This window comes from Gavia stellata, chromosome 15, assembly GCF_030936135.1.
Source record: "Gavia stellata isolate bGavSte3 chromosome 15, bGavSte3.hap2, whole genome shotgun sequence".
NCBI classification, from domain to species: Eukaryota; Metazoa; Chordata; class Aves; order Gaviiformes; family Gaviidae; genus Gavia; species Gavia stellata.
Genome location: NC_082608.1, coordinates 18301235 through 18314855, shown reverse-complemented (window position 1 = coordinate 18314855; position 13621 = coordinate 18301235). Strand labels below are relative to the sequence as shown.

Here is a 13621-nt window from a genome sequence, read left to right as displayed (position 1 = left end):
CTGGACGTAGGTCTAAAAGATGCCTTCAGTTGGTGAAAATACTTGCACAACATTCATCATTAATAGCGTGTACAAGAATACTGGTGTGCGAATCCAGTTTCACTGGGATTTCACTAAAAGCAGCTCCTGCAAGAATTTATGTTGAGTGAAAATAACACATGCCAACTTGGAATTTGACCCTCCTAGTTACTGACCAGCCAGAACCACACGGCTAGCATCATTCCAAAATCTTGCTATGCTGGATTTAAAAGCAAAACCACTGAATTTAATAAGTACCCAGAAGAAGCAGCATGGGGAAAATAAGTAACACTGACAGGGCATCCTTCATTCTCAAATCACTCTAATTAATTAAGTCTTGCAGAAACCCAAAGACCAAAGTCTCAATCCTCTTTTAGAGGAGGAGGAATTGAAGTCGCCATGTGAAAAAATACTTTTCCAGTGTTATTAAGCAAGCAAATGTGACAAAAATCTGTAAACAGTGGGGTTTGCCATCAGTGCTCAAAAGCTCCTGAACACTGCTGTGACAGAAAGTTCAGGAGAGCCTAGGAAACTTTCAGCTTTTTTAAGCAACCTCTTCATATGTTTTTCTATTCCATAATGGCCTCATCCTGTAGCCCTTGCTCACACACCACTTCCTTGGACAAGAATGATAATACTGATGTAGCTGACATCTAAGAAAAATGGACTGTAATGCACAAAATCAGAAGGCATGGAACAACTGCCTTTTTCAGCCCTAGCAAGACCTTTCATGTTAGAAACATCTTAAAGCAGCCGGCGCACCTGATCCAAAAAGGGCAAGATGAAGTCAGCCTTCTTGATGACCAAATTTCATACCTGCTTTGCTACTGGTGGCCAGGAAACGTTCTGTACTCTTGGGAACCCGCCTTCCCATCAGCAAATACTATCTTCATTACATTAAAAAAATTAATTGCCAAGCCTAATCGAGAACAGCCTGTTAAATTCTAGCTCTCTGCTCTTCAGCCCTTTACCGCGCAACAGCACGCAACTAATCGCTTCTTTATTGGAGAAGCTAGAGCTACTGCAGGAACGTACGCTGACTTTGAGGGTTGCATGTGCCAGCAATTGTTTATTTCTTGCTGAGCAACGAGGGCAGTTCCAGCAAAAGGGAAAAGGTCAACCTCCCGCACAGAGGTCCTCCCCAGCTCATTGCGGGGATGGCTGAGCCAAGCTAGTGTTACAGTTTAATGTTGACGGCACTTATGTAAAATGGAGGTGCCTCTTGCTAGATGCAAATGTACAAAGGAAAAAAAAAACACAACATAGAAAGCAGACAGCAGAACGGTTTTCTCCACTGCAGCAGAACATTTTGTTAAAACACTGCTTAACACGAAACAGGAAGAGTTGCTTGCGATGTTCAACACACATGCTTGGCTTGTCCTACAGAGCCCAGGAGCTGTACCATGTATTCTTGAGCACCACCTGCTGGCATTTGGTCTATTAACTCGTTACTCTCACGAAAACAAAGACGGCATGGCATCCCCAGAACTCAGCTAGATCCATATTCTGCTTTCAACATTAGCAGGCATCACTTACTTCACAGTATTCTGAAAAATACATAAGAATAGCTTGTTGCTAACAGACGTTTCCCTGATAGCCAGAGAGGGCTTAAATCACCAGGTGGATCCACTGAAAGCCTTCTGAACTAAGTTCCTACCTGCAGCATTAACCAATACGAAGAAAAAAAGTAACTTACCTGAAAAGACTAAGTCTCTAGAAAGTCCCATTCCAGGCAGAGGGATGGGGCCAGGATGAGATTACAGAAACTTTTCCAAATCGGGGACTTCAGACTGTTCATGCTGCAGTAATCAAACTCTTCATGACCTTCTGAAGGTTTTGCACGGACAGACTAATGCGCTGCTCTCTAAAATAGCTGCAGAACAGCAGCAGCAAACTTTTGCACTCTACCATGTTTTCAGGTCAAGGCATTATCTGTGTTTTTCATTTTACCCAGTGCTAAATGCTGAAGTGCATCAACTTCTCTGCTTCGGTGGCCTCTCTGAATGCAGTCGCCTTGGTCGAGGCTTACTCGCCCACAAGCTCCTTGCCACAGGCCAGAGAACTGGAGGGAAACTTTACAAGCTAGACACTTCCTGATTCTCATTCAGTTAAGGTCTAAATAACACTTCATTTTTTGCCAATTCATATAAAAAAGATCCTGACAAAATCACCGTTATTTATTGCACTGAGATTGACACCCATGAATCTATGCCCTGAATAAATATATCAAGTGACAGTTTCGACCTGAGCAGCTCACAGTCTTGATAATTAAAGGCAAGAAGGAGAAACAGAGCAAGAAAACCGAGGTGATCTTCTTGAGGACATATGGAAGAAGAACAGAGCAGAACTGAGGCCCTCTGATCCTCAGCCTCCATGCTAATTGCTAGATCATGGCATCCCTAAGTAAAAGCACCGAAGACATGCACTGGGGCTGTAGCAAACAAGCTGAACGTTGATACCCTGTTGTTGTGCTTCCCCATCACATCATCTTCCCCACCCCCTTTTTCAGTCTACGTTTGTTCACCTATTTTTTTCCCACCGGTGTCTACCACCTTGCTCGAGATCTCAGCTAATCCGGGCAAGAACCCCCGAACAGTCGGATCAGCGCCATTTCAAAGCCGACAGAGTTCAACGAGTTCAACAAGTGGTGACGTGGGTTCAGCTGTTACTAATGCACAAGCTGGAACAACCACACAGGTACTTCCCACAGGCGCAGAGTTTGTCCTTTGCTCAGATACCACTGGGACAGTACCACTGCAAAGTAAAAGAATGCTGAAATAAACAGAATTGTACAAGGACGAAAGTTGGACAAAACACATTTCTGCTTGGACCAAGAGAAGTGCAAAGTGGAAGTGGGACCGGAGCCTGACAGGGCAGCCTCCTCGCTCACCTCCCAGCATGACACTGGGCACCTGTGACATTAATGCACCGAAGAACTTGCTCCGAAGCATGTTCTCTATCTATCTATATAGATATCTCTACCTCCTTTGCACACAGCAGTCACCTGACTGACCATCCTTCTGGGCTTCTGCTTTCCGATGTGCTCAAGACTACTGCAAAGATACCCTTCAGCAATAAGGGGGGATGAAAGGATGGGAAGGGAAGGATATTCTATCCAAGGGAAAAAAGAAAACTAAAAACACTGAGCAAGCAGATCTTAAATTTACGGGCTCCACTGAAGACAAGCCTGAATGCAAATGCAGTGTGTGTGCCTCCAAAATCTGAAAGCCACGCAAAAATTGTGGCTTCCTTCTAGTCCCCTAAGTGGGGAGGGAAGAGGTCATCTTTGGTAGCCTTTCCCACTACGAAGGAGAGAAACTGGGCTTTGTTTTTGCTGGTGTCTTGTCTTTCTTTCAAATCACTGCATACAGCCCTTTGGTCACTAAGATGCAGGAACACAGCTGGCTGATCCAAACCCAGCTCTCCCTCAGCTGTGCATTTGAGATGCCGTTTCCCCAGCTAGAAAACGCAAAAGGCCAACTGTGGCTCCAGCTGCACTTTGCACGGGCTAATGCGGTTACTATCGTAATCAGACCTGTCCACAGGGGAGACATTTTTTGGCATGGTTGACTTTGATGCATTCCCCGAAACCCTCCATCCCTGCTTCCATTTCCTTTTGGCAAACACTCCCATTCTTCAGGCCCCAGTTCCAGCACCAGCTTTACACTTCAGGTTGGCAAAACATCAGCTTTCATCCTGCACACAGCAACTGCTGTTCCGTATTTTTCGTATCGGAGCCAAGCTGGGGTTTGTTTTTAATGTTGCTTTGGCTATGCGGAATTTCACTATGACTGCAGATACGTTTCTAGCAGAAGCACAAGCCACTCCCTACTTACAAAAAGCATTGGTAGAGACACAGCTGTGATCTTGGGTTGCAGATCCCACGTAACATCTCCCCGAAAGAAGAAATGTTTAAAAATATGTTGTCCATGGATGTTCGGGTGTTTTGTTTTGTTTTTTTTTTAAGCAGAAGTCACATAACACCTTTTCCTCCTGATCTTGGGCAGAAGGAAAAAACTTCAACAACTTCAATACAGTTGAACAACACAGTTGTCCCACATGTACAGGAAAGGTCTGCCCTAACTGCAGGCTGGGGGCAGGCAGGGTTTACAAACCCTCCTGAGTTGCTTTAAACTCTTGCAGAATGAGTGAGAAAAACCTTCACAGGGAGGTTGCTGGACTCATACCACTAGGGCAGGAGCCAGACACCCTGCTTGATCTACAGCACTTTTAACAGCCTCTGACTCATCATCAGAGGGAATGTTTCAAACATGTTTAGGCACAACTACCTCCTCCTGTTGCAGGAACTCACTGCTGCCTGCTGCAGCATTTTTGGCCCTTTTCTCCAGAGCAGCAAATGCTCAACACGGACGCTGTCTGGACATTGGGATCTTGGTGTTCTGGCACAACCCACAGTTTCCAGAGGGGTGTGAGTCTGACGTGCTCCTGTATTTGAGATTATGCAGTATGAGCTGGAGTCAGCAAAATCATGTTCCATTTTTAAAAAAAAAAAAAAAAAAAAAAAAAGAGCAGACTACTAGATGAAAAGCAGGAACATGTGTACCATATATACTCCACACTTCCCAAAACCTTCAGTGGACTAACTGCATTGCAGTGCATGGTGGGGGGGAAAAATAGTATTAAATAAACAAACTATAGCAGGCACTGTATGACTGTGGAGTTTAGCATGCATCAAACAGAAAGCAGAAGACACAAAGCACTGTGACATTAACCGCCACCAAGGTGCAGTCCTTGCTGTGTGCTTCTCTGTGGAGAGACCTACCATTACTGACTGCATTACAGAATGCCTGACACCAAGCTGAACTGATCCAGGTTCCTAACACCTTTAGGTTCACGCACTTCATATTCCACACATGATGGCTGTGTCTGTGGAGCCTAGTCCTTGATATCCACCAGCTCTCAGCCTGCGGTGGGAATAAATGACTTCGCCACTGCAGAGAAGAGATAGTGTGTAGGAAAAAAAAGAACACGCACAATCTTATCGTCATTGCACTTTGACCAGGTCTGCCAAAGAAAAAGCTGTGTGCAAGGCCACCGTGCAGAATAGCCAGGCAACATACCTGCTGTGCAGAAACCCCCCCACTCTGACACTATACCCTCCAGATCCCAACTCAGGCACGAGAGAGCTGGTCATCACCAGGAAAACAGGACCCTGCCTCATCTGCAAGGCTGCAAAACATATGCCAGTAATTTCAGGCATGTAAAAACTCTGATTGGAAGAACCTGCCACCTAAGAAACCACCTCAAATTGGGATTAAGCAGCTACTAATGCTACACATTGTAGTACCTGCTAACAAAAGATAATCTCTGAAAGATAATCCATCCCCCTTCTATTTTCTGGGAAATGCCAGTAAGCTTAGGTAGCACTGAGTAGTACACAAAGCAATTATTTCTTCCCAGATATGCAAACCGGATTAAAAAGCCACGTCATCCCTTCTCCTTATTACTCTCCACTGCTAGCAGTGGGCACCCTTGGCTTTTCCTGCCCTCCTCCCCTCTCACCAGTCAGCAAAACCTTCCAAATGGACGTTTACCCACCTGTTTCACTTTCTCCTCCTTGGCAAATGTATTATTTTGCTGAGTTTCTAGCACTTCAACACCATAAATGGCTTTGAAATTGTCTTCTCTCTCTTGTGCACCTGCATCATCAATGTCGTCAGCAAGAGAGATGTGCACGGCTCGAGGAAGATGTTTGTGTCAGAAAGCTGCTGCAGAGCCTTAGGGAGAGCACAGATACTGGATACTGATGTGATGCTTACAAGCATCTTAAAAGGGACTTCAGAAAAGCAGGGTATTTCTGGCTTCAGATCACTGGGCTTTGGAGCTCTGAATTTCCCAGTTTCTCACAGGGAGATACCAGATTTCAGAGCAGCATTTGCACTGAAACAGTCCCATCACTTTGTTCCATGTTTTTATATCACATCTTATTGCACCACATCAGCACAAAACCCCAAACCTCCTGCAACTCTTTAGCCTACCAAAATGCCACTGAAACTCTGCAGTTCGCTTGTTTTCTTTCTCCTTTGTACAAATGCTGCGTGACGTGCAAGACTGAAGCCAGTCTCACAGTGTTCCGTTTTCTGATTCCAAGGCTAGCTTCCTCGCAGAGGATCAGAGATTGCTGGGGTGCTACCAAAACCACTGGCCACCGCACGTTCAGAGATGGGCCGATGCAAACAAGTCACTCACAACAACCCCATTATCCTTGATGGATCTTGCCTGTGGTCACACAGCCTAATCTAGTATTCCCATCTTAAATACTACAGTAAAGAGCACCAGAGACCAGACTACGGTAAATAGCTGTGATGCAATGGCTTCTGAATGAAGGCAGGGGAATGAAGGGCATACTTTTACCAGCACTGTTTTCTGATACTTTTTTCTAATTTTGAAACAATTCGTATTCTGGGGAAAAAAGACAAAGAGGTGCGACAGACAAGCTGAACATGTGACTTAGAGCAAGAGCTAGAGCATATGATACAGGCTGTGACACTTGCAACATACTGTTTCAGGTTTTTTGTGGATATTAGCAGCATTTTTATAATCCTATAATGCACTATGTATACTATGATGCACTCAACACACTAATTACATTGGAAGAAATAAACCTAAGGACAAAACTGTGCAAGAAAGGAAAGAGAAATCTGAAACAGCACCTAGATCCTCTTTGCTCCATCAGGCTCATGTAGGTCTTCTGACACAGAGAGTCCTCATAACATCCATAATGCAGAATTGGGCCCCAAGACACCAGCTTAACAAGGCACTTAGCATGTGTCAACTCCCAGGGTTAGGCTTTCACACCCAATGCATCATGCGAGGAGGATAATTACACTCCTGGGAAAGACGACCAGTCCTGTCCTGTCTTCATAAGAGATCTCCTAAAAACAGATTTTTCTGTGGCTAGGAACCTGAATGAGAGACTAATTCTGGTACAGCTCTATATTATGACAGCTATAAAGGAGAAGCTGTAATTTGGTGAAACTAGTGGTCACCATGACCTGGAAGTCCTGAATTGCAGAGAATTAGTCATAAGGTCAGCCCTGGAATAATGCAGAGGAGCAATTTGCCAGGACAAAACCCAAGGATCCCTCTTGGCCAGCAGCTCAGCATTCCTGAGAAGCAACATACTCCAGCAATTGTATTTACTCCTCTTCAGAGCCGAGACCTAAGTACACAATAACAAGCTGACCTGTTTATTCAGCTGTTTTTGACACCCCTCTATCTTCAGACCTAGCATTAGTTTGAATAGGATAGCATCCAAGTCTAGAGGGGAAAATTTAGAGCTGGTCCTGACTTAGCTAAAGCAAGATAGAAAATAACTGTCTAGTTTCTACTCAGATTTCAACACTAGGCCATTAATTGGCTTGAGTTTTGTCTCCTTAAAAAAAGCCTGTTTTGGCAATGCAGGAGGCAGCTATGGGTATACAAACCATGCGTGCATATGGCTGGTTGAGGGCAGAGCAGCTCAGATGCAGGCTGGCATCTCAGCACGTTGCCAAGAGCCTCTTTTGGCTAGACAAAGTGCTGTGCTGACACGGATATGCAGCTCCCAGGTTTAAACTGATTCATGTCAAGCCAATGCAGAGCACAGATGGTGATCAGCTGCCGCTGCTGCAGACGTACCTTATGGGAGGAACCTGCTCCAATGTCCCCCCAGAAAGGGTGAGGTATTTTCCAAATGCAAAGACAGTGAAAACTTAAAAAAAATAACCACTCTACCTGATCCAGTTCTTAAAACATCACCAGTGATTCATAAAAAAAATAAAAGAAAAAACTTTCTGTCTAGATCCAGTTCTGTCAACGTCTTCTCTGTTTTTAATCTATTCATTTCCACTTCCCAAAGTGAGATAAATGCCCTTCTGCTGCAACAGCACAGTTATCTCTGGCAAACTGACATCTCAGAAACAGAAAACAAGGCCAAGATTTTTCAACTGACTTCTGATAACAGATGGCCTAAGACTGTCAAACTCGTGCGGGAAAATGGGGGAGCCAATGGACTTCACATGCTCATGAAGATGTCGTAAGCAGGAGGAAAAAAAAAATGTAGGGGAGAATACTTAACTACAAAAAATAAACATTATGGAAATAAAAGTCTGTAAGTATGACAAGATTTCCATGATGTAGCTCCTGAATTTGCAATGAGGTTGTTCAGACTGAAGACCAGGTGGTATTATCAATCACCACATAAAGAGCAAAGGGATGTCACCGGAGAGCCCCATGCAGGCAGGCACAGCTGCATTTCACGTTACCTTTCAAATACAAAAGAAGAATCAATCTTGGCAGTAGGTATCAGCCTAACCATGAGAGGGGGCATCAGGAACTGAAAAATGTCAAGATACATTTTTAGTCCCACTATGTTCACTAGAAAGCTCTGTCTCATCCCAGCTTCTCTTCTTGGCAACACAGATCCATTAACACACCGCTTGGACCCTGAATCTGTTCCCTATGAAGTATGAAGTCCAGTCTGAAACTCCATCAGGATGCTCTAAGTCCTGCAGAGGAGAGACTCTGGCTATCTTAAAAACCTGGTCACGGTCTCCCACAACTGGCAACCGTGCATTCCACAGGAAGGGTAAAACCACCAGCCAAAAACTTGTGGCCTGCCTTTTTTATCTGTCAAAGCGAGAAACTTGCTCCTCCAAAACGCGTGTGTCGTCAAAGCCCACAATGCTTTCAAAGCCCTGAGGCTTTGAGAGGCAAAACTTAATTCCACAGCTTAAGTTCCCATCAATATATTATTGACTCATATACAGACACAAAAGGGAAAAGAAAAAAATACAAAGGAAAAAAAAAGCCGCTGTTGGCCTAATTGTATGATAATTATTTATTGTTTCACCTCAAAATAACAGAAAATGGGAACTTCCATGTTCTGTGAAAATACCTCAGGTTTTCAGCTAAAGCAAGCAAAGAAACAGCCAAGAGAATTACAGTTGCGTGTGCTGTGTAACCTCCAAAGAGAGGGTCTGAAGTCCAGGAAGCACCACTCCAAAGAACTGCTGAGCTCTTTGAATAATATTTTCACTATGCAGTACAGCACAGGGTTATTGAATTGTCACAGGGTATCAAAGCTTCCTCTCTCAGATCATAAATTAGGTGATTAAATACAAATGACAGACATGGGCCTTTTTAACCATAACCAATGTGATTTTTTCCTGATCTCATAGTTTTAAGGCATAATTTACCAAGATTTAAGGCTATAAATTTCTTTAATGTCATCATTTAAATTCTATATAAACCCCACTCCTGTATCAGCACTATTTTTAATCATTACCATGGCGACAAAACCGTAAAGGTGCTTTACACAAGGAAGGCTTTACCACACTTTCAAGAACAGTTTCTCTCAACTTAATTTTCTGCAGTTTTAAAGCACAGAAAAATAACTCCCTCTGAACTTTCACCATTAGATACAAAAACTGGTACTCACCCACAGCTATTGTACAAAAAATATTTGGTACGAATGGACAAGGAATTCGTAACCTGGACACAGTAAAGACCAGAGAGCGTACTGTCATTCAGGTCAAGTATGACTTTATGTGACAGTCAATCCCTTTGCAATTAATAGGGCTGCTTGTGCATGGAAGCATCTATTTCCTGAAGACACAGATACAACAACCCCTATGAGAACCACGGAAGTATTAATCCAAAATTAAAGTTTTTGAACGAAGGCCAACATTGCTTGTTTTAGCATTCAATGCAAAATGCTTGCAAATCCCAAATGACAGCATTGTTCCAGTTTCCCAATTCATGGGAATCAAAACATGGAGTCCGTGTAGAAAATGAATTTTAAAACAAAGGTAATGTGATTGTCGACTACAAGGCAGGGGTGCGTATGCATGCTGGGCTGCACGAGCACGAGCACAGACAGCAGGATGAGGGAGATGACTGCTCCCCTCCGCTCAGCACTCGTGAGGCCACTTGGGAATACTGTGCCTGGTTTGGGGCTTCACAGCTCAGCTATACAAGCTCCCAGCAAGCTCGTACAACTTCGAAGTATACCCTGCATTGAGTGACAAAAAGGGCGGCGTGGGTGGGGAGAGGACCAGATGATGTTCAAAGGTCCCTTCCAACCTAAATAATTCTACAGTTAACACATTTGCACTGTCCATGCTAACAGATGGGTAAAACCCCTAACCAAGCAGCACTACTCATTAGGGGACAGTCGTAGGACTCGTTAATAGCATCAGTAAGAAAGACAAAGTATAGGCAAGCCTTTCTAGAAGATCCAGGTCAGAGGCGCACAAAGCTCAGTTTGAGTCATGCTTCATGCTTTACTGCAGACCTAGGTCTGTTCTTTCCCTATAGTGTCAATTCAGGACATTCCCCCAAAGGCCGTCAACTGACATGTTTCACTGCTGCATCATTCAGCTAACTAGAAAATACAAGCAACCCACATCCCACAATGCGGGTGGCGTCCAGAGTTTACTCCCAGGCATGGTAAAAAATGCTGTGTAACCTTTAGGTGTATTCCCCCGAACAAATGTAAGTCTGTACCTGTACTCCATACCACAAGAGAAGGCCTAAAGACCCCTGAAGATGACCTCACTGATGTCTTTTTTGATTCAAATGCAACATGGTACTAAATTAGTCTAGCAGGTCTTGTAATGACTAGTACTTGAAGCACGTGGTGTAGTAGGGCTCAACACTTTCTACAGGGGATGGTACCTCTATGTGCTCAGCACTATACAAATACACAGAAAGTCCTTAGCCCAAAGACGGCAAGATATAAACAAGCAATAAAGCAGATGGACACTGTCTGAGAAAACACCGGGGGTACCTATTTGCTTATTTGTGTGTGTCCCAAAATTACTAGTCACAGTACCCATCAAAGGCAAGCTTACCTGTGTTCACCCCTACATAAGTGCTTGGCTACCACTGTACCTAGCCTAGATCCAGAAAGGGCCATGAACTGCATGTGTTCCTCTCTTTTGTATGTTCACAGAAAGTGTTGTTATCTTTATTGATACACAGTTATGACTTACCAGCTTCCAAATACCAAAGATTACATATCATGGTTTCAATCCAACCTCCTTGGTTGAAAGGAACATTCCTTACACACTGGATTAATGATTTGTTTATGTTTGAGGATCTGGACAGCTGTTAACATGTTCTCTTTATTCTCTGGACAAAGATATTTTGGCTTAGCTATAACCCAAAAGAAATCAAGCTTTCTAAAAATAGGCTGAGGTGGCCAATAATCCTTTAGGACTTGTGATACACACTGATATCCAGATTAAATGAGGAATTATGAGTAACCCTTAGTGGGAGGGTATGAAATTGAAAACCCAAAGAGAAAATTACTACATAAGGAACAGTCTGTCCCCACATCCATGCCCTCTTCAATGAGCACAGTATTAAAGGAGAAAGTTGCATCTAAAAAGCTGTGTAAGCATCTTGACAGCTACTTAGTTGGATGACACAAAAAACCTCTTGGAGCTGGATCTAAAACATGGATAATTATGTGTTTGGTTTTCTTTTATTTCTGTTTATCTGTAGCATCTCTTTTATTATTCTCTGGTATGCAGAAAGAACTTATTCTTGATTTTTATTTCAATGTTTGTCTCTAGAACAAAAATTATTTCCAGGGTGCTGGCTGGCAAATTGAATTCCCACAGCGTGTTAATGCTTAAAACTGCACCACATAAAAGCGCTCTCACAGACCTTAGTACCTTCATACAAGACCAAAGGATAACCAGTATGTGCCTGAACCTAAAGAGCTTCCCCAAATATTTAACACCACAGCTATTCACTGGACCTAGCCATTTTCCAGGTAGCTCAGATTACATGCAGCATCTGACTCCCAAGGCTTGAAGCACAGGAACAGGAGCCAGAAGGACACTGACAGAATATGAATCCGCTCCCACAACTGTGGTTTAAGTATTCCTGTTTTAAGATCAAGGGGGGCAATCTCCACTGCTGGGAACTCTCAGAATATCAGTTTGCCATCTGTAAAATGGGTTCCTCCAGCCTTGTTTGGGCACGGCAGGGGAAGTGAAGGTCTCCTGCTCCACCAACACCTAGTGCCTAGTACAGTGGGGCTCTGGGTTCAGCTGGACCCACTAAATGCTTCCACCACACAAGTACGAACAATGGCAAGCTCATCTCTGTTGAATGTTTTCCCCCGAATAACTGCTTCAGCTATCTGCACCAGTTTGCATCTCTGTTCTACGTGCCCGCAGAAATGTTTTGACCTATTATTTGTAAGACCACTGGACAAATATATCATCCATCAGCACAACCACCCAATTATAATACAGCTGCGGCGATCTCTCTGCCAGCTGGTGTTTTGTGTAAATGACCCATTCCAGAAGAACAGGCTTCCTGGTTTTTTGTGGGTTCCCTCACTACCTGCTTAATCATCAAACCATACAAATTATGGAGTGAGATGAACCTTGGCACCTGGCTCTTAAAGCCATAGGCTATGGTGCTAGTAAAGTGATAAACTTCACTAAGGTAGACCACATAACTGCACTCCTCCACTCTTCTTCTAGATATACCACTTTGTCTTGCCTCTTAGTTCTGTTGTGATTTCACTTAAACCTGCCAACTATCAACCACAGCGGAGAGCAGAAAGTTACCAGGTGCTTTTCCTCTGAACTATTAAGCAACAAAACGCATCAAAACTATCCCCATTTTAGCAAAGAGGAATTTGTTAACGTAAAGTACCTGGGCAGTGACTAAACCCTGTCACTGTTCTTATGGGAAAAAGCTACTTGCTATTCTTGGTAAAAGGAAGGTCTTTCAAATCAAGATAATGTTTCACTTGTTTTTCAGAAACGAATTTAATGGGGGTGGGGAGGGAAGCAAGGAAGCAAAAATAAATTCTACTTTGCAACAAGTTAAATTACTCAGAGTTTCCCAAAACGAGAGGCTTGGTCAGAAGCATTGGAAAGTTTAAGAAATACTCCTTTAAAAACAACTCCCACAGAGCAAAGCTCTCTCTCTATGACTGAAAGGCATGTGAGCAAGCCAGGTCATTCTGTCTAGGCTTTTTTTTTTTTTTTTTTCCATAATTTAATTGACGGAGTGGGTGGTGGTGGGCCAGGTTGCATCTTTACCACTCCTCACTTTTTTTTCAGAGTTGCACCTCCGATCCCGATTTTCCCCACACTGCAGGAGCAAAGCGGGCACATGCCACCAGCACACCAGTACCACAGCCATCCTGGTTGGGGGTGAGGTAGAATAAGAAATTCCATCATCAGTTCTGTCTGTGCCTTCTCCAATGATCCTCGCCTGCCAAAGCAGGAGGGAAAATAACGGCCACATGGAGATACTGCCTCTGCATGCTTTAAGCTCTTTGTTATCCTCAGGAGTTGCAAAGAAAGCAAGACTGGCTAGGCATTGTGTTAATGATACTGTCAAGAGGCCAAAATAAAGCATCACACCACAGCCCAGCTTTCTACTATCAGCACTACTGTCCCACGCTCATTTAGACAATCAGGGTAACAGGCTGGAGAATATGCCAGTGGTCTGGAAAAGGAGATCTTGACACTTGGCTCTTACTGATAAGAACCTGGATCCACTCAGAATACGATTCTGCCAGATGCTGATGGCTATACAAAGCACACCAATACTGTAGTTGTAGTTT

The 13621-nt window shown here is 43.6% G+C and overlaps 1 protein-coding gene across 1 annotated transcript in view; it reads right to left on the bottom strand.

Annotated features, from left to right (window-relative positions):
• Window positions 1-13621, bottom strand: part of CMIP (c-Maf inducing protein) — a 136090-nt gene that overhangs the window by 38668 nt on the left and 83801 nt on the right. The window lies entirely within an intron of this gene.